This window comes from Peromyscus eremicus, chromosome 8a (assembly GCF_949786415.1).
Source record: "Peromyscus eremicus chromosome 8a, PerEre_H2_v1, whole genome shotgun sequence".
NCBI classification, from domain to species: Eukaryota; Metazoa; Chordata; class Mammalia; order Rodentia; family Cricetidae; genus Peromyscus; species Peromyscus eremicus.
This window is the reverse complement of record NC_081423.1, coordinates 61,585,726-61,590,970: the sequence shown is the minus strand read 5'-3', so window position 1 is coordinate 61,590,970 and position 5,245 is coordinate 61,585,726.

The following is a 5,245-nucleotide window of genomic DNA, read 5'->3' as shown; positions in this document are numbered from 1 at the left end:
GTTTCTCTGTGTAACAGCCCTGCCTGTCCTGGAACTCGCTCTGTAGACCAGGCTGGGCTCAAACTAATAGAGATCCACCTGCCTCTGCCTCCCAAGTGCTGGGATTAAAGGCATGTGCCACCACCACCCGGCCAAGATAATAGTTTATATTATGCTTATCTTATCACAGTTTCAAAAACAGCCTGGCATAACAGACCTTATAATACAGAACTCTCAGATCTTCAGGAGGATCAGAAGTTCAGACCTACCTAGGCTACAGAGTGAGCACAAGACAAGCCTGAGTGACTTACTGAGAATCTGACTCTTAAAATTAAAACAAAACAGAAAAATGACAACAGAAGAGGATGTCGCTCAAAGGTAGAGTGTTACCGAGTGTGTGAAGGCCCTGGGTTGGATTCCCCAGAAACCCCAGCCCCCAAAGGAAAAGAGCTGGGCAGCGAGGCTTCAATGAGGAGGGGGAGCTGAAGGATGGCTCAGTCAGTCAAATGCTTACCGTGCAAGCACAAGGACTGAGTTCAGAACCCCAGCACCCACATGAAGAGCTAAATGTGGTGACACACAACTTATACTCTAAGTGCTGGGGATGCAGAGACAGGAGGATCCCTGGGCTTTGCTGACTACCTAGTTTATCCAAATCAGTGAGGGAACCTGTCTCCAGGTTCAGTGAGAGACCCTGTCTCAAAAACTACTGAGGAGAGTAATTGAGGAAGACACCTGACATCTACCTCTGGCCTCTACACAAACACATGGAAAGACAACTTGGGCCTTGCTTCCTGGCAATTCAGGGAGGTGGTCCTTGGGCTGATTGTATGTAGATGAGCCTTGGGTCCCTTTGAGAAATGAATCCAAGTTCACTGTGGTCTTGCTTCCAGAAATTACTTTCTCACTCCCCATGGGGATTTTGACAGAGGTAAAAAGTCATCCACTTCTTTTCTCTGTTGTGTGACCAACGACCCCAACATACCCTACCCAAGCTCCAGTATGTGCTAGAAAGAGGGCTTAGTTCTCCAGCTTGAACCTTAGGGATTATCTCGTGGGAATACTATCTTATTCAGCTATCATCTACCCATGCATTCAGTCAACATCCATCTGTTGGGTACCAGCTTTTGATGAAGCATGGTCTGGTAGAGGCCCCTCACAGCACATAAGAGAAGATGCAGTGCGGTATGATTGATACATACCTTGATGGAGCTGATCCAGGGCACTGAACAGGGGCCCTGCCTCACCCTGTCTGTGCTGAGGATTCACAAAGCAAGTTCAGTCTTCATCTGAGACTTGAAAGATCAACAAGACTGAACCAGTAAAGTAGGGAGGAGGAGACACAGACAATGTGCCTAAGCGACACAGAGCATGGGAACTTCCTGGAGACTAGGGAATACAGAGCCCTGCTAGGGATCTGAAAACAGAATCTGGTTTATTGAGTGAGAGGCAGGGATGATGAGGACCAAGCCTAGGAGCAAAGCCAGCAATGGGTCCCACAGGACCATTTAATCACCTTCAGAGCACTTTGTCAGGTGTAGGGTTAGGGGTGGATATGAATATTTATAAACTAAGTTGTGTGGACCCAGTGGGAGAGGCGAGAGAAGGTGTGAGGATGGTCAAGGATCCTCCGAGCTGTAGCTGGACACCCACGCCTCACTCCCTTCTCCCTACCCTCTCAGAGCAAGCTGGTCTGTGGGAAGACGCTTCTCTCAGTGAGGAAGTGGTTTTCCTGACAACAGCCCCAAGCAACCTCCCAGCTTCCCTGATCTGTGGTCCAGTCTTGGCCCTTGAGACCATACTTGCCCTCTTCTCTCAAGATGTGGTGGCTTCATCTGGCCTTCTCTGCTCTGGACTGCACAGTTCCATGTCCTATGAATCATTTCAAGTGTTGGTGTATCTAGCCTTCCCTACCATTCTCGGGGCTTCAATGGGACCTTTGAATGTCCTCCCCATACCTGTCCAGGTATGAACTTGCCAAGAACCACCTTTGCCTCCCCCCCCACCCCCCAGTCCAGATCTACCTCCAGCTTATCAGCCATTTACTTTTGAGGACATGCCATCTCTAACAATCTGTGCACATCTCCTATCCTCCTAGACTTTCAGCTGTCTCTGATGGCCTTCTCCAGAAGGCCACTGGGTAAAGCATGAGGCAGATGTTTCCTGATTCTGACTTTCCCCTAAGATAGGACACAAGGCTGGCCCAGGCAAGGCCCCCAGCAAAGACTGAAGAAGGCTGGTCTCCTACTTATATTGCCCATGATCCATCAGAAGTCATACAGAACATTTACTGAAGGAGGGCATGGTGGCGGGGCTTCGAAAATGAAAAAGGCCTTGCAGGTGGGGCCCTGGCTTAGTTGCTAAGCAAGGAGTGAGTTCTTGTGATATGTGTGACAGCTGGAGGCTTCCCACTACCCTTGGGACGCTGACTTTGAGATAAATTAATCATGGGGTTGAGGTGCCTAGATGCTTCTGATTCAGTCATTTCCCAGGACTGAACCTCAAAAAGAGCATCAGAGGAGGAGGCTGGAGAGATGGCTGAGTAGTTAAGAGCACTGGCTGCTCTTGCAGAGTTCCAGGGTTCAGTTTATAACCGTCCAGAACTCCAGTTCCAGGGAACCTGATGCTCTCTTCTGAAGAGCAGGCATGAACGTGAACAGACATGCATGCAGCAAAACGCTCATATGCCTGAAATAAATAAATCTAAAATAAATTTGTTTTTAAAAGACCAGCAGCAGCAGGACTGGAGAGATGGCTCATTCGGTAAGGAGCTTGCCACACAGCCACAAGCACCTGAGTTCACCCCAGCATCCCTCTAAATAATACTAATAGTAATCTGGGCTAGAGTACACACCTGTAACCCCAGTGTTGGAGTACAGAGGAGGATCTCAGGGACTCCCTGGCCAGTCAGACTAGCCTCGTCTTCAGCTCCAGACCAGTGAGAGACCCTGTCTTTAAAAACAAGATCGGAAAATAAATAAATAAATAAATAAATAAATAAAAACAAGATCGGACAGCTGCTAAGGAATGACATCTTGGGTTGATCTCTGGTCACATGTGTGTGAGCACTCACACACATCCACATGTCTATACACACATGCACACACATGCATGCATAACCACACACATACCAAAAGAAGAGGAGGAGGGATAGGAGGAGAAAAAGGGAAAGGATCAACCAAGGCCCCCAAAGTCCATGGCATGGAAGAGGATTATTGGGAGAAACAGTTTAAACAGTAGCCCACTATGGGAAATACTGAGTTCTGTCCCAGCTCCATCAAAGTAGTCCAAAACAATGGAGATAACTGAACCAAGGGCATAGGCAATACCAGAAAATGAACCTGACTTCCTTTATTCCCATGCTGGGTGACACCAGACAGTTGCCCTCACTGCTCTGAGCCTACGCTTTAGGCTGGTCTGGAGGAGAATTAGGATACAGATTTTACAAGTAGTAAATGTTGTTCTTGGTGGAAGAGAGCCCAGCCTGGTGGCTGTGGTGGCTCCTCCAGAGCCCTGGGCCATGGGAGAGGCTTCCTTCTAGGAGAACTAGAATCAGGGTATTGTCCTGCGCATCTGAAACTCTTTGTCTGCGGTCTGCCTGCTCTTGCTCACTTTGGCAGCTCTGCAGGAGTAACCAGGTCTGGGAGCTGGCTGCTGTTTGTGTTACTGTAACTTCTCATCCGTCCTGGCTCTGCAACCCGGACCCATTCACACCTCTGCAATCATCTTGCAAGGCATTGGGGGTGTCTCTTACACAGACCCCCCCCCCAACTGGGTCCAGGAGTGCGTTGGTGGCCTAACAGCCTGAAAACATGACTGACAGCTGTCAATCCCATCCTCTGAGTGCACCGTGTGGCTTTACTGTCCTCAGCTCTACACACATGTCTTTGTCAGACTGTGTCCCCACCTAAAACAGTCTCTCTGGCACCCTACCTTCTTAGCCTGGCACCCACAGGTCACCATACTGTGATGTGATCAGAAATACCCATCAAACACCTACTGTGTGCAGTGTGGGGCCAGGAGGGATAAGGGCACATGAGAGACATTTCCACTAGATGCTGCACACTGCAGTGTGCACCCCAGCACTCCCCGCCAGCACACCCACTGCCTGCTCACCACCATCTAAGTCCCACTTTGCTCTTCCCTGCTGTGTCCTGTGCCCCTCCTCCTCCTGCCCTGTGACCACACTCTAGAGCCTGGACCCACACGGGCTCTCCCCGAGGCATCCTTGTTGGGATGTCTCCAGTGCTCACTCTTTTCCCAAGCTTCCACACTGGGTTGGCACCCCGCACCTTGGGGCACTTACAGAACATATTTGAAGTCTGCCTGGCTCTGTGTCTTCAGGCCTCAGTATTCCCACTTATAAAATGGAACAGTAACCACCTAGTGGTGGGAACTAAATGCTGGGGACATCAGGCCCTCATGTGCAGCATGTTAATCTCTGTATCCTCAACACCAAACAGTGCCCATGACTGGTGCCAAAGGCTTTGTGGGGTAGATATCTGGCTGATGTGTGAAATGGCTGAATATGTAAATAGAATATGAAGCAATATTTGCTGTTTTCCCATGGCAGTTAGGGGGTGGGGACCAGGAAGATTCTGAAAGAAACTAATCTTTATTGTCTACCTATCACACATCAATGCTCAGCATACACAAGAAAAGATTACTGCAGAATGAGAAAGCGGCTGGCGGCTAGAGTAAGTCAGTGGGCCAGTCTCGTGCAAGGGTACGAAGAACTTGTGACTTTGACAGACTCCTTGATAACTACAAGGAGGGGACATGCTTGCTTGCTAGCTAGCCAGATGCCCCTAGGCCTCCCAGGACCGATCTTAGGCTTTGGAACTCCTGAGGACGGGATGCCTGGGTAGGCAGGGTAGGGGCAACGCCCAGCTCCAAGGGTCATGTGTCAACTGCTCAGCTGGAGAACTTGGCTTTGGGTATCCAAAGGCTAGAGGTGGGCTGGGCTGGAGGGAGCGCTTGGCTCCTGTCCTGTACAGCCCCGGCTGGGGGCTCTTCAAGCCCAGTGCCCCCAGCAGCCTCTGTGCCCAGCAGGAGTGAAGTCTGGGCAGCTTTCCTCCGGTAACCTGAAGCTTTTTGTTCTTGTCTTTCCTTCCCTGGCCGCGCTAAGTCTTCCTGGTTGTTACGCCTCCTGACGTCCCCTCCTCCTTACTCCCACCTCCTGATTCCAAAAACACTCTGATTGCCAGGGTGGGTCAATGGTTAACACTCAGCTGCCTTTATATAAGCTGCCCCAGGCCACCTACTG